Here is a 23287-nt window from a genome sequence, read left to right on the forward strand (position 1 = left end):
CACCCAGGAATGGACTATCCACACCCAACCGATCTGGGGCAAAGACATGTGGTTAAATATATGGAATACGGTCAAACACAGGACTGTATGTGTCTACCATGTTTCTGGTCATCAGCCCCTACAGTCACCGGGAAACGATGAAGCCGACACACTGGCCCGAGTTCGATGGATTGAGAATTCACCATCTGAGAACATCGCCCGCTGGTTACTTCAGAAGCTACGGCATGCTGGACAAAAGACAATGTGGGCAGCTGCTAAAGCATGGGGACTGCCCATACAACTATCTGATATCGTCCAGGCATGCCAGGATTGCGACGCTTGCTCCAAGATGAGACCGAGATCGTTGCCTGAAACAACAGCCCATCTTGCTAGGGGACACAATCCTCTCCAGCGATGGCAGGTCGATTACATCGGGCTCGTTCCGAAGGGGCAAGATACGCCCTGACCTGTGTCGACACTGCAAGTGGGCTACTGCAGGCCTATCCAGTACCTAAAGCAAACCAGGCATATACCATCAAGGCACTCACTAAACTGATGTCTGCCTACGGGACACCTCAAGTCATCGAGAGCGACCAAGGGACTCATTTTACTGGTGCAACGATACAGCGCTGGGCAGAAGAAAATAACATCGAATGGTGATTCCACCTGCCATATAATCCAATGGGGGCAGACCTCATCAAACGTTATAACGGTATTCTTAAGGCTGCCCTGAAGACAGACTCCCAGTCCTTGCAGGGGTGGATGAAAAGACTGTATGAAACCCTGCGGGACCTGAATGAAAGACCTCGAGATGGCAGACCCAGTGCCCTGAGAATGTTGCAGACGACATGGGCCACCCCGCCCATGGGTAATTGGGATCCAAATTACAGGCACTGATCATCAGGTAAGACCCCAGATTGGTAACGAAAATAATCTTCTGCTCCCTGCCCCTGAGAATTTAGAGCCGGGTACCCATAAAATAAAATGGCCCTGGAAGGTGCAGGTAGGACCCAAGTGGTGTGGCCTACTTGCACCTTGGGGGAGACTATTGGAGGTAGGAGGCTCAGTAGTCCCTCCAGTAATAGGTACATGGCCTACTGATATTGTAGTCAACACTCCAATCTTCATTGCTAAAGGGACCCCCATCGTGTCCCTGTGGCAGATCAGGACACCACCTGTACATACGAATATATGTCTTCTCACTAGTAGATTTCTACCTGCTCAGCCAGAGGTGAACGTCATGAGGCCTCTGGTAATGCTTGTGTTTGCGTGAGTACCCCGTGTGCCTGTCTTTGATTCCCATGGCTGTCTGTGCATGTACAAATATGTCTGTGTGTGCTCTGTGTGTGCACTGACTGAGAATACATGCTCATCCTCACTGCTTGTTGGACCCTGGGGCATGGAGCTGCATTAGCCTTGCCTGTGCTGGAGCTGCTGGATCTGGCTGGATTCCTCTAATGCTCCCCACACAACAACATGAGGTACCTGGGAAACATCAATCTCCTTTTCTTCTCCCTGAGGTTTGTCACCTCTAGCAGCAGCCTCCTGTTCCGTGGGAGCAGCACCCTCACCAGCTCCTGCTGCCACCACCACACTGTCTTCCACTCCACCGTCCCATCTGCAGCACTCACCACCTCCAGAATAAAAGGAGAAACCTTTCAGGACGTGAGCTGTGGATATCAGCTGGAGATATCCTGTCCTCTGCTATCTCCTTAGGTGCTGCTGGCCCCTGGCTTTGGTTTCACTGGGGTTTCTCCTGACCCAAGGGGAAAGCAGCACTGGAGGCTGCCATCCTATACCTGAAGCACCATGTAGGGAGCACAGGCGTAGGCTTGCACGACAAAGCTCGTTTACAGTCAGGAGAGGGACATTTACAAAACCTTCCTCTCAACATGCAGTAGAGTTTCAGATGGGTATTGCTAGTGTAGGAAACATTTCTCTAGGCTCGTGTGTTCTCATTGCCTCTTCTTTCTCACACCTATACAACGGCCTCCTTCCACTGCTCTCTGGAACAGTTATGGGACTGCATTCTCAGGGCTGATTTGCCTCTGAGCTGTGTGGTGTGAGAAATTCCCTGCAGGTTCAAGGTGAGTTGAAGCTTGGCAAACTGTCCGGAGGTCCCCTGTGCTACTGAAAGTCTGCTCTAGGGAATAGGCTGCAAGCCTGCTCCAGCTGCTGTCTGCAATCTCTAGACCTGGACTGCCTTCAAGAGCAATAGTTAGACTCCTTTTGAACAGAGATGTGCAACTTGGGCTATGTTAGCTGAAGCAAATATACTCTATAGCTAGATAGAGGTTAGAAATATTCAGATGTAATCAGGTATCAGAAAATGTTAGCCTATAGCTAGGCCGATTTTAAAGAAGAAAGAAACAAAAATAAAGACCGAGTAGATTTGATATGACTGAGTCATTTGTCATTAGTCTGTGTTGGAAAGTCAGTATGCATTTTATTTCAGTTATTGAAAGGTGGATAGAAAAGTACCTTCCTGAAGGCCATTGCTAAATCCTTCCTCCAACAGAGGTAATTTATGTATCACCCCAACATTTGTGTTGGTACATACTGGTATTTGTTTACAGTAATACACTTGAATTAAGTTTTCTGTAGATTCGTCTTGATGGTGAAGGTAAATATAAAAAACACATTCTGTCAATTCAATTGGCTTCAGTTTTTAACACTAAGAAAGTTAAGTTTTAACACTAAGCTTAAGTTTTTAACACTAAAGAAAAGCTGTTTTCTAGGTACCAGCGTCAAGCTAAGTTCAGCAGAAATTCAGTTCACAGCCTGATGCTCTGTTTCCTCAGTTTGATTTTCCACCCATGAATGAGACTAATGCAGCTCTCTGAGCTCAACTTGAACTGTCTGCATTTGTTCACGATCATTCTTCAGTCATTGTTTTTCAGCTCTATCTGCCCCTAGTGGCTGACATTAACTGATGTGGTAAATAAATTCTTCTGCAGTCCTTGAAAGCAGGAAATACTCCAGTGTTTTGCAGAAACCACTGGAGAAGTTTTAGCTTGAACTGAAAATTCTGCTAGGGAAGGATGCTCTGCCACAAACAGAAGTATTATCAAAAGATATGGACAAGTGTTGACATCTTCTCCTGTGACTTGTAAGGCATGCAAACCTGTCCCACAGAGTATTACCAATTTAGCAGTCTTGACCCAGGCTAGTACTCAAATAAATGGTGGATACAGAAGCCTTGGAAGAGACCAGTATGAAAGGAGGGGAACAGAATGCCTATCAGAGTGATTTCATCACATGTGCTTCTAACAGCATGCTGCAGACACTGATCTTGCTGCCTGTTGTGATTAGGATCAACATTTATTTTCTATTTACTGGATTTGTATAGCCAATTTTCTTTTACGGTGGAGGAAAATTTTAATTTACATGAGTCAGCTTGCAAATAGTCAGCACTGAAAGAATGATGCTCTCAACAGCTGTAGCTGTAACTCACTGAATGCACAGCACATTCACATATGCAGAACTGGGTATTTCCCGTGCCTTAGAATACAGAACCAAAGCAAGATAGGCAATTAAAAAATGGCTTTTACAAAAGCTTGTATATGCTGTGGAACAAAGGCAAATAACATAATCAAACAGTTCATCAGCTCCTTGAGATACAGATTCTAAGCAATTACCAATGAGGAGTGACAATTTCTTTCTCATTTCCCTACCTCTCTTCCTGCATTTAATAGGTAGCTCTTCTTCCTCTGCTGTTCTCCATGCACGCTCAAAAACATTACAGTTTCAATTCTGTACAAAAGGATTGATAGTGTCTTGCTTTATATAAGCAAAATACAACCATACCACCCTTAGATTTCAACATGCCCACCTAAAGAGAAATTAAGTATGTCCCTGAGTTTTTCAGTTGCTTTGTAATTTACCTCATTCAGTGCCAGATTTGTATTTTAGAAAACAAACTTGTGGCATGATTATTTTCAGCTGTGCAAGGAAAAACAAATGAATCAAAATTCCTTTTCCTTTTTAAAGATGTTTAGAGGAAGGCTAGACAAACAAATTCAAGGGAAACGTAAAAGCTACTGTGAATCTAGGCAGCATATTCTCTCTTTACCACGAATGTCAATAGAAACAGCATTATGTCACTTTCTGTTCATGGATCTGATTGTTTTCTGTCCCAAAATGTTTATCAGTCTGTACTGCTGCAACAGGCAGTTTCTAAGGTAGGTCTTGCATTGAATGAGAAATGTTCTGGTACCACAGCTGGGTCACAGTCATATTGTATTGTCTGCACATTGATTACATGCAGATGATGTTTCTATATTTTTGCCACACTCCTCTTGAAGATATTAAAGCACAACCAAATTCCTGAGGTTGCTCATACGTACCTCGCTCTCTTTCTCAGCAATTCCAGTTGTCTCCTTATCTCTGCCTCAATACTCTCCCTGTATCAAGAGGAAATATGGTCATCATCTTACTCATACTGAGGGAATCACTGCAGGGAAATTGGCATTAATCAAACTCAGTGGAAGAATGGCACGTATGGGATGTGATGAAATGAATGATGGGAACTAAACGGGACAGCATACAGGGAGTGGAAAGATTCTCGCTGCTATATATCTGAAATAAAGGTAGCTGTAAGAGAACAGAACAAGAACACAGCAAAAAACCACGATAAATAAAGCCTGTTAATTACATAATGATCACCACACTGGAAGTGCTAGTGTCAATTTTATGTACTTTTGCTATCAGTATTCTCAGAATAGCACCATACTAAATGAATGTTTTTGTTAAGCAACAGCCCAGAACGTTGCTGACCTTACAGTTTTCCAGCTACCTCAACTTTCTCCCACCCAAAACTGAGAATGTTCCCATCATAACCTGCTGCTGCCCCTGTAACTCACCAGTTTGCAGGAAAACTTTCTGGAGCACTTCTTCCACACACATTGGGCTGAAACACACGTAAGGGGATTGTTCAAAGAGGTGGGTCACAAAGCTCATCAGTTTGTGCAGAATCACTTTCCTCCAGGTCCATACTCAGCTGTACATGCAGTGGGTGCCTGACATTTAAAACAGCAGACGTGTCAGTGGCTCTAAATCTAGCACCCATGAAGATGTCCAAGGGATCAATTGCTCTGAACAGTGATGCTCTCCACCCCAAACAATACTTTTTACAGCACAGATGGGATCTAACACAAGGTCCTTTCCTACAGAAGCTGTAAAACTGCATGAGTTCCATGTTTGGAAGAGGAAAAAACGTACAATTTCCTAAACTCTGTGGGACAGTTGTGCCCCTGCTGGTTTCCAGTTCTACTGTAGCATTTTGGGATTCAGTCAGCAACATCCCTTCTGCTTGAGCTTGGATTCAGTTCTGGCTATTGCTCAGCCTGGATCAAGAGGTTCAGGTCCAGTTTAGGTCAACAAACACTCAAAATGGCTGTAATTCATGTCTCATTTGGAATACTTGGAAGTGCTTTTCTCCTCTGCTCAGTCTTGGCTTCAAGCAGATTGTAGGATATTTCTAAAGATGCTTTTCAGAGGAAAAGTAAATCTAAGCCCCCTTATAGAAATCTCTTTCACTAATAGATGTTGAGACTGCTTTACTAACACACATGTCAGATTTTTCAAAAGCCCTGTGTATAATCAAGATGTTATAATCACAATATAACTGTATAATCAATAGATATCAAGATGTTATAACCACAATATAATCAAGAGAATTTTGCAAAGTAAACAACTATCACAAAAGAGAATAAGTGGAAGAGCTTACCCTTCGGCTGAGCTCACCAGAAGACACCAAGAGAGGTGATCTCCAAAAGAGATCCTTCTCCTCTGGTAGCCAGCTCTTAAATAGGGCCAGGAGGGGTGGAGCCAGGCTCCATCCCTTCCAGCAGCACTGGTGAATTGCCTTCACCTGTGCTCCTCTGGCTGACTCGTGGCTCGCCTCAGGTGATTAATCAGAGGTTCAGGCCGTGACTCAGCAGTTCCCATACACCCTGTAAGGGTGAAGACAAGTCATGCAGATCTGTGTGAGTGCAGGTAGAGCAGATCGCCATCTTCAGCACTTGTGATCAGACCTCAGTGCTCAGCCTCCAGCTCACTGCCTCCACACACCTGCCACACCAAAATTCCTGCAAGTTTCACCTGAAATGCTTGCATGTTATCTTGTTTAATAAAAGGATGCTGAGTTAATCCAAACTTCACTTCACTCATGTGTTTTCTAAGCTCATCTTCCTGCAGTCACCTCATAAGACCCAGACCTGTCCAGATGCCAGGGAAAGGCAGCTGCTGACAGCAGCGTTACCATGCAAACCCCTCACAGCTTTATCCTGTTAAAACCGCAGTGTGACATCACCTCTTCTTTTATACATACAGGATTAATTCTTCTTTCAAGCTGCCAAACCATGCTGTGAAGACCTGATTTTTACATTAATTTTAAAAGAGACTGCAGAGGGTCTCAAACAGAAAAAAATCCCACGAGCTTCAACAAGCTCCAAAATATAATTATTTCTTACTCCAGCAAAGCATGCATGCTTGCTACAGCATGTTGCTCTTTTATTTTTTAACAGCAGAGGTAAACAAATATTTCTATTGCCTCATAAAAGCCATGTGTCTGATGGCAATGGCAAGCTGGTACAGAAACAGGAGATGGACATGGGGGACAGACCACTCACCGCAGCCTTCTCTGTTGGCTCATCTGGCTCAGCAGGGATGGCCTCCTTTCCCACAACAGCAGCAGCAGGGGTTTCCTCGACCTTGACTTCCCCAGGTGGAGCTTCTTCAGCCTCAGTCTTTTGTTTTACGGATTTCTAAGTAAACAGTGGAAAATTTGTTGAGGAGCACATGATGGTGGGGAGGGAAGAAGGGAATGGGAGCTCTGCCTGGCATTACAGTGCTGCTTCACTCCTAGCAGACTCAGTGCCAATGGCTTTGCCAGGAAAAGGACAGTCTTACATTACTAATGATCATCTACAGAGCATCTTCATTCTCAGTGTCCTGCACAGAAACTGAGTCAGTCCTACATCCCTCCCTTGCAAGGAAAGAGAGTGCTGGCTTCCTGACTTATTGAAAGCAGCAGCAGAAATGGAAGAGAAGTACTCAATTTGCTCAGAAATGCTCTAGAAAGTGAGGGCAAAGTGAGGAGTGTCCCAAAGTATGATTTCAAACATGATTTTTTAAAATTATCCCCTATCCCCCTAATTCCACTAGTTCTCAGACAAAAAGATCTCTTCTCTGTTGAAAGGGTGCAGACTCTGTTTTCACATAGGCAAGTACTAACTGCATGAATTCTGACACTGAACATAATAGAATCATAGAATGGCTCGAATTGGAAAGGAACTTAAAGACCATTCAGTTCCAATCCCCTTGCTATGGGCCACCCATTAGATCAGGATGATCAGGACCAGAGGCATCCAGAGCTTCTCCAGGCAGCCTGTTCCAGTACCTCACCACCTTCTGAGTAAAAAAAAGTCATCCCTAGTTTCTTTTTAATGCTTATTTCATCCTGAGACCTCAATCACCTACAAAGCTTCCGTTTATCGGCCATGCTTCTTCTGCAATTCTTACCCTCTAAAATTCTGGCCTATGCTTATTCTTTAGGAAGCGTATCTAGTAAACATCACCAGTCCTGCAAGATGTTTGGTCCTGCAGCAAAACAGCTCCCAGCAAAAGTGCTATTTCTGCTGGGGACAAAGCCTTGCAAACACACACACGCTAAAGGAGAAAGCTGCAAGCTGTGCTCAGCATATTGCATCTATAAAGATGGCTGACTCAGCCAGATTAAATAACCCCAGTAGATGAATTTGCCATGAACAAAGGACTGTTTACTTGTCCTAAACTGACTCTCTGCACTTCTGAGCAGCCTTTTGCGGCACAGAAGTTCCTTCAGACAGTCACTGAGCACTTTGTTGCTCTACCAACAATTCTGAACCCACAGCACCTCAAAGCCCCTTCAAGAGCCCCCAGCTACTGCCCTGCGCCCTCCAGTTCTCCCTGCTGCCCCGTAAGAACCTCAGGATGCCAGCAGCACCTCGTGCCTTAGGATGCCCGTTGGATTTCACAAGGATGCACTCATCTCCTGCATCGTGATCATTGGCAAAAATATCCAACGGCGCTGACGCGAGCCGGGGGCTCAGTGGTGACAAACCTGCTGCGCTGCAGCGTGTGCCCAGTGCCTCCGGTCCCGCTGCTGGGCACCGCCGGGCACAGCCCGGCACCGTCCTCTCCGCGCCTCCCTACACGGACCGATGGCCGCGCCCGGGATCCCTCCGAGCCTCCTCTTCTGCAGGCTGAGCCGCCCCAGCTCTCCAGGAATCCCACCCCAACCATTTCCCACGCGGTGCCGAGGAGGGGAGGGGGTGTGGGAGAGGAACGGGGCCGGCGCTCGCAGCGCTACGACATGCCGTTTGCGCCGCCCCGTCCTTACTCGGCGGTGGGTACGGGGACGGTGTGGCTTATCGGAGCTGCAGAAACGACCGCGGGCAGAAGCGCCGAGAAACGAACAGGAAACGTTTAATCGACAAACGCACAGAGCGATAGAGAAATGACCGCGCTCCCAGCTGGCAACTGCGGAGGACGGCTCGGTGCCGGCGGGGGACGGACGGGCCCCCGCGCCGCCTTCCCCTGAGCACCCGGCGTCCCCAAGGCACGGGGTGGGCGGCGGCGGGGCGGCGAAGCGCCGCTTTCCCCGAACAGAGCCCTACGCCTCCGCAGCCGCAGCCGCCATTGCCGGAGAGCCCGCGCTCGGCCCCGCCTCCGCTGTGCCGCCATTGGTCATTCCGCAGAACGGGGCGGGGGCCGCTCGCGGGGTCCTTTCGTTCCGCGGTCGCGCCGTCGTTGCGTCATCACCGCGCGCGTCCCGGATGGCCCCGGCCCGGCTGCCCGCGCCGATGCCTGTCGCCGCGCGCCCGCTCCGCTTCCGGGGCCCTGGGGCGGCCGGGCCCTGGCCGGGGCTACAGAAGGAGGAGGGCGGGGACTCGGGGGACCGCGGCGAGGCCGAGCCCGAGCCCGCGCAGCCCCATTCCGTGCCGGCCTTCCTGGAGAGCAACGAGCACGGGCCGCATACTTGCCGCCTTGAAAGCGCCGAGCGGGGTGCGCGGCAGTGTTCGGGGTGGGATGAAGCGCGTTTCTTTGTGCCTCCGCCTCTGTTTCTGGAGCGACGAATGACTTCGGGTTCTGCTGCTGATGATTTGAGCAAAGCAAGAACCAAAGGCACACACCTGACTGCCAGGCTCCAACACGCCTCGATCCATGGGATCAGCTCCCCTCCTTCGGGGCTGCCCAGCTCAGCCAGGAGCTGCTCCTGGACACCAGGCGGGTCACAGAACCACAGAAACGTAGGGGTTGGAAGGGACCTCCAGAGGTCATCGAGTCCAACCCCCTGCCAAAGCAGTTCCCTACTCCAGGTCGCACAAGTCGGTGTCCAGGCGGGTCTTGAACATCTCTAGAGGAGACTCCATGACCTCCCTGGGCAGCCTGTTCCAGTGCTCCGTCACTTCACCTAAAGAAGGTCTTGTGCCCATTTGTGCAGAACTTCCTATGCTGCAGTTCCTGGCCGTTCCCCCTTGTCCTGTCTCCACACGCTGCAGAAAAGAGTCTGGCTTCTCCACTCTGCCCCCACACTTTTGATATTTATAGACCTGGGTCAGGTCCCCTCTCAGTATTCTTTTCTCAAGGCCAAAACAGACTCAGCCTTTCTCCATAGCGGAGATGCTCCAGGCCCCTGGCCATCTTTGTGGCCCTCCGCTGGACTCTTTCCAAGAGATCTCTGTCTGTTTTGTACTGGGGAGCCCAGAACTGGACGCAGTGCTCCAGATGAGGCCTCACCAGGGCAGAGCAGAGGGGGAGGATCACCTCCTTCGACCTGCTGGACACGCTCTTTTTAATGCACTTTTTAGTTCCTCATCTATTCCTTTAGCAGGCTTATTTTTAATGAGGTATAGAGAAATCTGCTTAAGCACCACCATCAGGATTTGGCAAAGAATAAAGAAACATTCATTATATTACACCACACTGTGCGGAAGTCTGTCTTGTGTGATAATACCAGTTGGGATGTTCTGTGATTCTATGATCTTGGTGGTTTGCCTGTAAAATACCAGGTGATTTTTTTCCCTCATTTTTTCCTGGCATTTGAACTTGTAGTTTCACTTCTAAATGTGAGAGTGGAGTTGGACAAGGGGAGGGTAAGTTGCTTTTTTATTTTCTGTTCTCCCAGGTGGGTCTGTGTATTTAGTGCCCAAGCTGTGGTAGCTCTGTAACTAGGGATGTTCCTAATGGTCATAAAAAGACTCTGCTGCCAGCACAGAATTTGGCCACAGGACTGCCTGCTGGGTTAAGTTCTGTAGATTGATTATCTACTATTTGAGATGGTCTGTTCTGTTTATTTTTTCCAAGACGTCACGTTTTGAGGTCACTGAGATGTACGGATTAATCAATCACTTGCAGCTTGTTTGAGCTTGAAGCAGTTGAATCGTCCCACACAGCACTGTTAAATAAAACCTTATAATGGCTTTGGGATTGTAGCTCTGCGCTGTGCCCCTGGTGTGAATGTCTGTGCTGCAGGTGGCATCCGTCCTGTCCTTCCACTGTGCTCCTCATTGGCAGCAGGTATCACCCTCAGCTTTCTACCTCACACAGCAGTTTCTGTCTGAGCAGAGATTTGGTCACTCTCCAGTTTCTCTGTGGCACCCCCTGTGCTGTTAGTTCTCTTTCTGTGTTGGTGTCCTGTCTAGTCTTCAGCTTGCCCCAGGATGCCAGGCCAGCTGAAAAAGAATTTTCAACTTATATCCATCCTGATATTTTTATGTACTGTCCTTTGTCTTAATGAGGAACACCCTGGAGTCTTCTGAAGAAATCACCATTTCAGACGTGCGTATCATTCACCTGCATAGCCAATTACTCCTCTCAAGGCTCTTGTTCTCTAATGCGTTCAGTTCAGGATCAGTCCCTGTCCTTTGTCCTCCCTGCTTTGCTGTCCTGTATGGATTTACCCGAGGTTTTTCTTCAGCCTGCTTTCCTTTCAGTGCTGACAATCACAAGGAGCTCTTAGTTGTATGCTGCTGTGTTTGTTTTCCTCCGTTCGTTTTCCTTCCTGATGTATAGCAGGTGCTGGTGGTAGCAGAGCCCCTGTTCTCTGTGAGTGACTTGTGCTGAGCCAGTGTTTATTGAGCTCTGATCTGCAGGATTAAACACAGCTACTTGTGTGGAATGGTGGTTTGCACTGCTTTGAATTTAGTCCTGCTGGCCAGAGGTGGACGAGGCAGGGATGTTCAGATACTGAGAAATATGTTGGTGTTTGATACTCGCGGTGCCTTAATGCCCTTAGCTACAAAGAACGGTGAAGGCAGTAGGAAGACAGGAAGGTGACAAGTTGGAATCATATTGTGAGCCCAAATTCAGCAAACCATTACTGCCAAACAGGGGCCTCAGGCGTATGTTTTAAGCTTTTCTGATTCCTATGAGACTTGAACATCTGTTTATAGGCTTGCAGTGCAGGTGCCTAGGAGCCATGTTTTTCCTAGGGAGAGCGGTGTGCTTGCGTACCTTATGTGCTCTTCAGCAAGGGCATGGTAAAAACTAGTCCTGGATGTTGGGTGAGTAGCAGGGAGAGAGGCGAGCCCAGTCAGCAATGGCAGTCCTGAGCCAACGGGTTTCTGTGCTTCTGTCTAGAGCGGAGATGTTTGGAAACTTTCAGATTAGCTTTGATAAGCCTCTGGATGCTTTTCGTGACCAGTTCAGTCCTCTCGAAAGCTTGAGGTTTGTCCATCACTAATTTTCAAATTAATTACACGGAAAAAAATATTTCTTAAAAATAGAAACAATAATGAATATGCTAGTAGTGTCACTGCCATGGAGGAGCACAAAGTAGTAGCCAAGCGATAGGAGAAAAAAGAATGCCCTTTGTTTCTTTTCTCTAGGATCTCAAGAACTATTGATAAACATGAAAATATTTAATATGCGCATAAAAAAGGATAGGAGTACTAACAGTTGGAAAAAATAATGTGAGGTACCCAAGTTTCACCCCAGGTCAAAAAGCTTTGGAACTCTCCAGAGTAGAGAACAGTTTCTCTGGTTTTTCATTTTGCTGAGCACTGAAAGCATCAGAGAGGACTTGCTGGCATCTTGCTGGCACCCCCACCAGCTCCCTCAGCAGCCCAGGACAGAGCCCATCTGGTCCCATGGGCTTGTGACAGTCCAGATGGAGGAGGAGCTCTCTGACTGTCTCCACCTGCATCCCTGGGGTGTGTTCTGGGTAGCATCTCAGACTGCAGATTGGGGCATAAAGTGCCCTGATGATAACTGATCTGCCTTTTACAGGCAGGTGTAAAGAAGGCATTGAGGACCTCAGCCTTCTGCTTATCCTCAGTGGTCACATTCCCCGTTGCATCAAGAGAAGGGTGGAAATTCTCCTTGGTTCTTCTCTTACCACTGATAAGTTTACAAAAGGATTTCTTATTTCTTACTGCGGTGGCCAGTCTGAGGTCAAGTTGGGCTTTTGCCTTCCTTTTGACTTCACAGAATCACAGAATCACAGAACTGTAGGGGTTGGAAGGGACCTCCAGAGATCATCGAGTCTAACCCCCCTGCCAAAGCAGGTTCCCTATATCAGGTCGCACAGGTCGGCATCCAGGCAGGTCTTGAACATCTCCAGAGAAGGAGACTCCACCACCTCCCTGGGCAGCCTGTTCCAGTGCTCCGTCACCCTCACTGTAAAGAAGTTCTTGCGCACATTTGTGCGGAACTTCCTATGCTGCAGTTTCCAGCTGTTTCCCCTTGTCCTGTCTCCACTCACCACTGAAAACAGTCTGGCCTCGCCATTCTGCCCCCCACACCTCAGATACTGATAGACCTGGATCAGGTCCCCTCTCAGTCTCCTTTTCTCCAGGCTGAACAGACCCAGCTCACTCAGCCTTTCCTCATAGCAGAGATGCTCCAGGCCCTTCACCATCTTCGTAGCCCTCCGCTGGACTCTTTCCAAGAGATCCCTGTCTTTTTTGTACTGGGGTGCCCAGAACTGGACACAGTACTCCAGATGAGGTCTTACCAGGGCAGAGTAGAGGGGGAGGATCACCTCCTTCGACCTGCTGGACACGCTCTTTTTAATGCACCCCAGTAAGCCATTGGCCTTTTTGGCCACAAGGGCACACTGCTGGCTCATGGCCAACCTGTCATCCACAAGGACACCCAGGTCCCTTTCCGCAGGGCTCCCCTCCAGCAGGTCATCCCCCAACCTGTACTGGTGCATGGAATTATTCCTCCCCAGATGCAAGACTCTACACTTGCTTTTGTTAAACCTCATCCGGTTTTTTTCTGCCCAGCTCTCCAGCCTGTCCAGGTCTTGCTGAATGGCAGCACAGCCTTCAGGCGTGTCAGCCAATCCTCCCAACTTCGTGTCATCAGCAAACTTGCTGAGGGTGGCCGCCATCCCCTCATCAAGGTCATTGATGAAGATGTTGAACAAGACCGGACCCAGCAGCGACCCCTGAGGAACACCGCTGCTTACAGGCCTCCAACCGGACTGTGCACCACCAACAACAACCCTCTGTGCTCTGCCAGTCAGCCAGTTCTTAACCCACCTCACTGTCCACTCATCTATCCCATACTTCCTCAGCTTTGTTATAAGGATGTCGTGGGGGACAGTATCAAATGCCTTGCTGAAATCAAGGTAGACTACATCAACTGCTCTCCCCCTATCCACCCAGCCAGAGACAACATCATAGAAGGCTACCAGGTTGGTCAAGCACGACTTCCCCCTTGTGAACCCGTGCTGACTACTCCTGATAACCTCCTCTTCTTCCAGTTGTCTGGAGATGACATCCAGCACCAGCTGTTCCATCACCTTTCCAGGGACAGAGGTGAGGCTGACTGGCCTATAATTGCCTGGGTCTTCCTTCTTGCCTTTTTTGAAGACCGGGGTGACGTTGGCTATCTTCCAGTCTTCAGGCACCTCCCCCGTCCTCCAAGACTTCTCAAAGATGACAGAAAGCGGTTCAGCAATCACCTCTGCCAGCTCCCTCAGCACCCGTGGATGAATCCCATCGGGTCCCATGGATTTGTGAACATTGGTGTTGCCTAGGCGCTCCTGAACCACCTCTTCCCTGACAGAAGGGAGGTCTTCCATTCCCCAGATCCTCTCACTAACCTCCAGGGTCTCGGATTCCCGAGGGGGAGCTTTTTCACTGAAAACAGAAGCAAAGAAGGCATTCAGTATCTCCGCCTTCTCAGCATCCCCCATTACCAGAACACCCCCGTCACTTAGCAGGGGAGCCACATTCTCCCTAGTCTTCCTTTTACTGTTAATGTACTTGAAAAAACCTTTTTTATTATCCTTTATCCCCTTTGCAAGATTTAATTCCAGGCAGGCTTTAGCCTTCCTTGTCGCATCCCTGCAGACCCTGACAACATTCCTGTATTCTTCCCAAGTAGTCAGACCCTTTTTCCACATTTCATGGGCCTTCTTCTTTCCTTTGAGTTTGTGCACGAGCTCCTTGCTCATCCACACAGGTCTCCTGCCACCCTTTCCCGATTTCTTCCTCACAGGGACGCACCGATCCTGAGCTTGGAAGAAGAGCTGCTTAAATGCCAACCAGTTCTCACAGGCCCCCTTGCCTTCGAACACTCTAGCCCATGAGACAGCTCCAAGTAGGCCCCGGAAGAGATCGAAGTTGGCTCGCCTAAAGTCCAGGATAGCAATCCTACTTTTTGCTTTACTTCTTCCACTCAGGATCTTGAACTCCACCATCTCGTGGTCACTACAACCCAAGCTGCCCCCGACCTTTACTTCCCTGACAAGCCCTTCTCTATTAGTGAGAATAAGGTCCAGCAGTACCCCTCTCCTTGTCGATTCCTCAACCACCTGCATCAGGAAGTTGTCTTCAACAGATTGCAGGAACCGTCTGGACCACGCATGCCTGGCCACACTGCTTTTCCAGCAAATATCTGGATAATTGAAGTCCCCCATAAGCACCAGCGCCTGGGATCATGACGCTGCTTCCAACTGTTTGTGGAAGGCCTCATCAACCTCCTCCTCCTGATCAGGGGGCCTGTAGCAGACACCCACAACGGTGTCAGCCATACAAGCCCGCCCCTTGATTCTTACCCACAAGCTCTCCACTGCTACACCACTCTCCCCCAGGTGGAGTTCAATACATTCAAGCTGCTCTCTTACATAAAGAGCAACTCCACCACCCCGCCTCACCAGCCGATCTTTCCTAAAAAGCACATAGCCCTCCATGACAACATTCCAGTCATGCGAGCTGTCCCACCACGTCTCTGTGATCGCAATGAGATCATAGCCATGTGACCGCACACAGATCTCCAACTCTTCCTGTTTATTTCCCATACTGCGCGCATTAGTATATAGACACTTCAGGGAGGCAGCATTCCCCTGCCACACTCCATCCCTTCGAACTCCACCCTCATCACCCATCAAGTTCACTTTTGAACTTTGAACTACCTGAGCCTCAGCAGTCCTCATTTTGTCCCCTTCCCCCTTCTTACCTAGTTTAAAGATCTTTCAATGAGGCCTGCCAGCTCCTGGGCTAGGATCCTTTTACCCCTTGTAGACAGTTGAGCTCCATCTGCAGCCGTCATGCCAGGAGCTGAGTAAGTTGCCCCATGGTCAAAAAAACCAAAGTTTTTCTGCCTGCACCATCCTCTAAGCCATTTATTGATGAGGAGGGCTTTTTTGATCCTCTCAGAGTCCTTCCCCACCACTGAAGGGATAGAAGAGAAGACATCTTGCATTCCTGCACCATCCAGTACCCTCCCCAGACCCTTGAAGTCATTTTTGATTGCCCTTAGGCTTCTCTTGACAGTAACATCACTGCCAACCTGAACTACCAATAAGGGGTAGTAGTCAGACGGGCGAATAAGCCCAGGCAGCTTTCTAGTGATGTCCCTGACCCGTGCCCCAGGAAGGCAGCACACTTCCCTCCGGGTGGGGTCAGGAAGACATATCGGGCCCTCAGTTCCTTTTAGAAGGAAGTCTCCTACAACTATCACCCTCCTTTCTTTACCAGAAGAGGCAGTCTTCAAGCGTGGAGCCGACCGCTTCTCTTTAGCAAAGCTCAGAGGCTGTTCCACCACCTTGTTCTCAGCCTCCTCACCCTCCAGTTGCAGAGTTTCAAACCTATTACTTAGGGGCACCTGAGGAACCGAGGTAGGTCGAGGAGGGCGCCGCCTGCGTCGCTGAGGTGGGACCTGCTGCCATTCCTCTTCTCCTCCCAAGTCAGCTCTCTCAGTTTTACTACAGTAAGGCAGAGAATCCACTACAGGCTGGGGGTTGCAATCTCTGCTTGTTTCTCGCAGAGAGTTACACCACCAATCTATTTCCCTCTCGCAGTCCCTAATGGATCTTAACCGCTCCACCTCCTCCCTAAGCTCTACCACAAGGCTGAGCAGCTCATCCAACTGTTCGCACCTCACGCAGGTGGCATCCCTCCCATCGTCCCCCGGCAGCAGCAGACTCAGGCACTCCCTGCAGCCAGAGACTTGAACCGCTGCAGTTTTGGGCAGTCCCTCTGTCTGGGTCGCCACAGACTTGTTGGAGCATGCCCGACGCCTGGTAGAGACCATGTTTGAAGTTACAGTCACTGGGTCAGCGAGTGGGAGAGCGGTCACCTGAACAAGGACAAGAACAATTATGTGTCCTGCACAAGACCAACCTTCCTCACCTATGAGTGCGGCAATGGGCAGCAGGGGCTGTGCTCACACACTGCCAGTACTCCTCGTTAGCAGTTAGTAGTGGGCAGCAACACCCTTTATTCACCAGGTACGCTAAGTACGCTAAGTGGGCGAGCTAGCTCCCCAGGGGCTGCTTATAGCCTCACAGAAAGGGTCAAGGTTAATCACAGAGATAAGAGATAAGAGTGGGCGGTACCGGCTCCACCCCTGCTGTCTCAGCAGCCCGCCCACCAGCTGCCAGCTGCTGCCACCCCCAGCACCAGCACCGTGCTTTTGCTGGTTCAAAAACAGCTCTAAAAAGAGCTTTTTGGACGGCCTTTTTTGGCTTTAGCTCCCTTGCCCAGAGCAGTCTACCTGCCCTGAAGCCGGTTCTCTTGGGGGAAAACCTCAGCAGCTCCCTGTGTGCCGAGGGAAGATTTCATGTCCTGGCCTACACACAGCCCGGCTTTCCCTGCTCTGCACTGCCGGCGTCCCCCACAGCCCCTGTGCTGTGACAAACTCCAGCAGGGCTCGGGCCCAACACCCCCCCTGCTGCACGCCCTCCCACATCCCCACATGCTGCACCCGCACCGGCTGCCCCAGCCCCAGCCCTACTGCAGGCAGCGCAGCCCCGGGCACCGGGCTCAGACCCAGCCCCGAGGAGCTGCTGCAGGTGACTCAGCCCTGCTGGATCCAGACCCAGACCTAGGATTCAACGACCACTTAGAAATAGTGGAAGCTGGCTTTCTCTTTGCAACCGGCTCCTTTCCTCGGGGCTGAGCTCTGGGCCCCAGGCACGTTCTCCTGCTGCCCTCTCCTCCTCCCCGCTCCCAGCGCTGCTCTTCACGCCATCCCACCCACACCTCAACTCCTCGTGTTTCATCGGGAGGCTGATGTGCAGGCCACGGCTGCTGTGTGCAGCTGGGCTTCCCAGGGCAAACGGCAGCCCTCAGCACAGCCCAAGGCTGAAAAAGCCACCAGGAAGAGAGGCAAGCTCAAGGGGCTGAGTGCAGGGACACCTTTCTTCCTCCTGGGCTGCTTTCCCTCCTTCGTGCTTTTGCTAGTGGTCCTTGGAGAGCAAAGGGATGCTCACAGCCTGTGGCCAGCAGTTACAGGTGGGCTGAAAGGCCACCCGTTGGGAAGACGGAAATGGGGGAAAACCAGCAGAATTTCAGGGGAGAGCCGACCGGTTCATGGCCCCGCAATTGCCAGCCCAAGCACGGGACCTTTTGACCAGCTACGGAAAGAGGCAGCACCGTGTTTAAAAAGTTGGTTTTGCTTTTATTCAATACAAAAGGCTCTGGGTTGTATTTATCAACACAGCCCAAAATGAAACCCCAGCGTCCAGGGTTTCTGCTTAGCAATGAGTCATTCAGCCTCCAGGCAGACACAAGGAGAAGCCTGACCCTGTGGCTACGTCAGCTCCTCTCCCTCCAGGCCTGGCTAGCCGTACTTGAATCTCATACTAGACCGGCCCTGGCCCTGAAGAGACGCAGCCTGAAGGAACACAGCCTCTCCATCTCTTGCCATAGATGAAGACCTGCCTCTGGCAAGCCCTCTTTGCTTGGAATGCAGCACAAGCCCTTCCCTTCCAGGTGCCTCAGTTCCGCAGCACTGTCCGTGACAGGGAAAGCACGGCCATGCCAGAAAACTGGACGCTGACTCAGTCCGCTGCCTTTGTGGCCTTCTCGCTCAAGCCCTTCTTGCTTCTTTTTGCTCTCCTTCTGGGCTTCCTTCCTCAGCAGAGCAGCACTTGCCTTGGCTTTCTTCACTGTCTCGCCAGACGGAGTCCCAAGACTGTGCCAGTCCTACAAGAATCAAGGCAGAAACGGTCAGGGAACCTTCACAGCTAACAAGTGGCTGACAGCTCGCGTGGGGAGCTCAAGTCACCGCCCAGGCAGCTTTGGCTGCCAGCACTGGAAACCGCCTTCCTGCCATCAGGGCACGCCAGAAACTCCACCTCTATGTCCTGCCCAAAAGTCCCATACGAACTTGAACTCAAAGCCATCTCCTGCAAGGCAGCGCCTGCACAGGGCTTGGACACTGCCTGGCAGCACACACAGCACAGCAGCAGCAGCAGCAGCAGCAGAGCTTGCACCTCAAGGCTCTTAGCGTGCATCAGGAACACGCGCACACAGAAGGAAGGGCAGGACAAACAATGGCACTCTCAGCAGTGCCGGGCACACCACCGTAGGCCACAGCTGCAGATTGTTCCCTCCCTGCCCATTGCCCGTGCCTTTCTATCAGCCTCAGAGAGCACGACTTACTGCCTTATGGCACCTGGAAACTGGCACGATTACAGCCAGCGCACAGAGCAGCTGCAAAGCGGCTCCACAGAAGAGACCACGGTGCAGCACGTTCCCCACCAGCATGGGCTCAGGGATCTCAGCTGGGAGAAATGCCCTTCAGCACCACACAGCAGGCAGCCCGCTGCTCTCCTGCTCTCAAGGAAGCTGCTTTCTACAAGAGGGGAGGAGTCATTATTCTCTCACGCACATTGCTGTTACAGGCTGACTTAGAGCTGTTCTGAACATCTCCTTGGTCTACTGACCCAATAACAACGAAGGACACGAAACTTGCAGCTGCATCGTCTTTTACCGCCTGCCGAGGAAAAGATTCCTCAAACTTGAGCATTGCTCCACTTGCAGGCAAGGGGAGCTGGAGCTGAAAAGGACAGGTGGACACAAAAGAAGGGCAAAGCTTAACAGAAAGCAGACCTGCTACAGACAGTGCCACCAGCTGTGTTTGAACAGCAATGCCTTAGCGCACGCTCACAGTAAGGCACACCTACCTTGCAAGGGCCGCTGAGGAAGGTTGTGACACAGGCACCCATTGCTCCATTGCTCCCGAGTCCCAACTCCATTTCTCAGCCACTCACATGCCTCGATGTTCTGCAACAGAAAAGTCACAAGATGGAAATTCATCACAGACGTCCTCAAACCTCCCTTCTCAGGGCAGTTGCACTCATTTCTCTGCATGAGAACTCGGGGAGGGCTTACCGAGTGAGCAGCATTTACTGCCAGTTGGCAGCAGCAACCTATGCCTGACTCTAAACTCCTAACAGTAACCTATGCCTAACTCCAAACTCCTAACAGTAACCTATGCCTAATGCTAAAACTGAACTGAACACTAAAACTAAGCTAACACTAAAATCAACAACAAAGCCCAGAACAAAGCCTAACTCCTATGGGGGGAAGATGGAACTGGGGGCCCGCAGAACCGCAGAGGAGCAACAAGGTGGAGGAGGAGCAGATGTTAGCAATGCCACCCAGCTAATGCCGGGGGCGGGGGCTGCGCAGCGGGTAAGGAGCCGAGCGCCCGGACCAGCGATGGCGGAGCTGTGACCGCGCCAACACGGGGCCTGGCACGGTGGTGTGGTGCCAGGCCAGCTGTGCCGCAGGCGGATCCACCTCCATGGGCTCCTCTGGAGGCGGATCCACCTCCATGGGCTCCTCTGGAGGCGGATCCACCTCCATGGGCTCCCCATGGTGGCTCACAGCGCTGGCCCGGGCGCGATGGAACCGGGCTCTCTTCCTCCTCTCCCTCCGCTGCCTGATGGTCATGGTGGACCCCCTCCTCCTCTTTGGTTCTGGGGCCCCCAGCTCCCTCTTCCCATTTATAACTACGCTCTCCTCAGCTCTCGCTCTCTTCGTGCTGGACATGGCTGCCACCTGCCCAGCACTCTCAGAGACGAGTGCGCCGGGTGGGGCGGCAGTGACCAAGGTGACGGCTGTGACATGGGGAAGGTTCCACAATGGCACCTGTGCTGCTGCTGGGAGTGGTGTTCCGCATGGGATGAGGAGGGGGCTGCAGGGCACGGCACGGCGGCTAGAAGGTGCTCCCTGTGCCCAGTGGGCAGCCCTTCTCTGCGGCCAGCAACAGGGCACAGAGGAGCCGAAGCCGAGGAAAGGGCCCGCAGCCTCCTTCGCCCTCTCCCTCCTGCCACGTGGGAATCCCCTTCTGGGGCCGGGCCACGCAGCACACAACACTCAGGGCACGCTCAAGGAATTTCCTGAGGTCAGCGCAAACAACGGCGCGCTCCAGAGTGGAGCTGACGACGCCTGCCTGCTGGGAGACAGAAGCCCTGGCTTCCATTTCAGCATCCAGCGCCTCTTCCTGCGGCGCAAACATTGAGTGTCTGGGCGCTCAAATATTACCTACATGGATACATCCAAGCGAGTTCTCAACAAAACTTTCCGAGTCTCTGAGGTTTTTTCCATTAAATCTGGGGTTTTCACCCAGAAATCCCTGTTTTTCTCCTTAAATCTGGGGTTTTTCCCATTAAATATGGCTTTTTCTGCTAGAAATCCCTGTTTTTCCCATTAAATCTGAGTTTTTTCCCATTTAATATGGCTTTTTCTGCTAGAAATCCCTGTTTTTCCCCTTAAATCTGGGGATTTCCCCAGAAATATGGCTTTTTCTACTAGAAATTCCTGTTTAACCCCTTACATCAGCGGTTTTCTCCCAGAAATCCCTGTTTTTTCCCTTAAATCTGGGGTTTTTTCCCTCAAATATAGCTTTTTCTACTTCAAATCCCTGTTCTTCCCCTTAAAGCTGGGGTTTTTCTCTTTAAAACAAGGGTTTTCTCCAAGAAATCCTTGTTTTTCTTCTAAAATATGTTTTTTTTTTCCTATTAAATATGGCTTTTTCTGCTAGAAATCCTTCTTTTTCCATTAAATATGGGGTTTTTCCTTAAACATGGCATTTTCTGCTAGAAATTCCTGTTTTTCCCCTTAAATCCCTGTTTTTCCCCTTAAATCTGGGGTTTTCTCCCAGAAATCCCTATTTTCACCTTAAATCTGAAGTTTTTCCCCTTAAATTTGGCTTTTTCTGCTAGAAATCTCTGTTTTCCCCTTAAATCTGGCTTTTTTTTTCGATTAAAACTGGGGTTTTCACCAAGAAATCCCTGTTTTTCTTCTTATATCTGGGGTATTTCCCCTCAAATATGGCTTTTTCTGCTTGAAATCCCTGGTTTTCCCCTTAAATATGGGGTTTTCCCCCCATATTTAATGGCTTTTTCTGCTTGAAATCCTGTTTTTCCAATTTAATCTGGGGTATTTCCTCTCAAATATGGTTTTTTTCTGCTAGAAATCCCTGTTTATGCCTTTAAATCTGGGGTTTTCTCTCAGAAATCCCTGTTTTTCCCATTATTCTGGGTTTTTCTGCAATAAATCGCTGTTTTTTCCCTTAAACCTGGGGAATTCCCCCAGAAATCCCTGTTTTTCCCCTTACATCTGGGGTTTTTCCCCTTACATAAGGCTTTTTCTACTTGAAATCCTTGTTTTTCCCCTTAAATCTCGGGTTTTTTCCCCTGAAATATGGCTTTTTCTGCTAGAAATCCCTGTTTTTCCCCTTAAATCTTGTTTTTTTTTTCCCTTTAAATCGGGTGTTTTCTCCCAGTAATCCCTGTTTTTATCCTTAAATATGGATTTTTCTGCTTGAAATCCCTGTTCGTCCCCGTAAATCTGGGGTTTTCTCCAAGAAATCCCTGTTTTTCCCATTAGATCTGGGATTTTTTCCATTAAAACTGGGGTTTTCTCTTAGAAATTCCTGTTTTTCATCTTAAATCTTGGGTTTTCCCCCTTAAATATGGATTTTCCTGCTACAAATCCCTGTTTTTTTCCCTTAAATCTGGAGTTTTTCCCCTTAAATATATACGGTTTTTCTGCTAGAAATCCCTGTTTTTCCCCTTAAATCTGAGGTTTTCTCCCAGAAATCCCTGTTTTTCCCCCGAAATCTGGGGTTTTTCCCCTTAAATATACCGTTTTTCTGCTAGAAATCCGTGATTATCCCATTATATCTATGGTTTCCTGCTAGATAATTCCCGTTTTTGCCCTTAAATGTGGTGTTATTCCCCTTAAATCTGGGTGTTTTTTTTTTACCTGAAATGTCTTTTTTTCCCATTAAATCTGAGATTTTTATCCCCTTCTAGCCCACCTATTTGCCCCCCACAGACATCTGTACAATCGCATTCTCTAATATCCTCCCTTAGCCTTCTATATCCCTCCCCACCGCTCTCCCCAGCCCCTGGAGTCCCTCCACAAACCCCCTCCAATGCTCCCTATAGCACCGTGTCCCTCCAGAACCTCCTCACAGCCCTCTATAGCCCCAAATCCCCCAGACCCACCCCTGGAGCCCCGTATACCCCAATCCCCTGCCACAGCCCACTCCAGCCCCGTGTGCCTCCCTGCACCCCAACAGCCTTCTGCAGCCCCCTGCCCCCCCGCAGCCCTCCCCAGCTCCCCACAGCTTCCTCGCCCCCTCTATTTCCCCATCAGCCCCCTTTATCTCTCCCAGAGCTCCCGGGAGCCCCATACCGATCCCACATCCACCCCACATCCACAGCCCATCCCATATATATCCCACTTCCCCACACCCCATCCTGTCTCCATCCACATCCCCACATCCCAGGCCTGCTCCCAGCCCCTCACCCCACACGAAAGTGGCGGATGGCTGCGCACGCTTCCTTCCCTGTCCCGGTGCCGCTCTCCATCCCTCCCGGCTCCGGCGCCGCTGTCCTCAGCACCGCTCCCGTCGTGCCGCGGTTCCGTCTCGGTGCTGCCCGGACAGCTCCGAAGCGCAGCGGCTGTGGGACCGGCACCGTCTGAGGGGAGAGCCAGCTGCCAATGGCAGTTCCCGCGCGCTGCGCCTCAGCCAGTCGGAGGTGGCGGCGCTGCCGCTGACCAAT

General features: G+C 50.2%; 3 long non-coding RNA genes across 5 annotated transcripts; all 3 read right to left on the minus strand.

The window, feature by feature from the left end:
• Nucleotides 1-1463: 1463 nt before the first annotated feature.
• Nucleotides 1464-12442, minus strand: LOC128082692 (uncharacterized). 2 transcript variants are annotated; one of them, XR_008207794.1, is made up of 4 exons: nt 12202-12442; nt 6612-7650; nt 4842-4997; nt 1464-1613 (listed from the first exon to the last, which is right to left on the minus strand). It is a non-coding gene; the product is annotated as an uncharacterized LOC128082692 (long non-coding RNA). The 2 variants fall into 2 exon arrangements; XR_008207793.1 differs by lacking the exons at nt 1464-1613; nt 4842-4997 and having other exon boundaries at nt 6491-7650.
• On the minus strand, nt 2410-4382 carry LOC128082691 (uncharacterized). The gene is made up of 3 exons (XR_008207792.1): nt 4326-4382; nt 3654-3732; nt 2410-2589 (listed from the first exon to the last, which is right to left on the minus strand). It is a non-coding gene; the product is annotated as an uncharacterized LOC128082691 (long non-coding RNA).
• A 5843-nt stretch (nt 12443-18285) lies between the features above and the next one.
• LOC128082693 (uncharacterized) lies at nt 18286-23239 on the minus strand. Of its 2 annotated transcripts, XR_008207796.1 has the most exons (5): nt 23031-23239; nt 19391-19490; nt 19151-19263; nt 18867-19059; nt 18286-18407 (listed from the first exon to the last, which is right to left on the minus strand). It is a non-coding gene; the product is annotated as an uncharacterized LOC128082693 (long non-coding RNA). The 2 variants fall into 2 exon arrangements; XR_008207795.1 differs by lacking the exons at nt 18867-19059; nt 19151-19263.
• Between the last annotated feature and the right edge of the window lie 48 nt (nt 23240-23287).

The sequence above is a fragment of the Tympanuchus pallidicinctus genome, unplaced genomic scaffold (assembly GCF_026119805.1).
Source record: "Tympanuchus pallidicinctus isolate F22 unplaced genomic scaffold, pur_lepc_1.0 scaffold22, whole genome shotgun sequence".
Taxonomy (NCBI): Eukaryota; Metazoa; Chordata; class Aves; order Galliformes; family Phasianidae; genus Tympanuchus; species Tympanuchus pallidicinctus.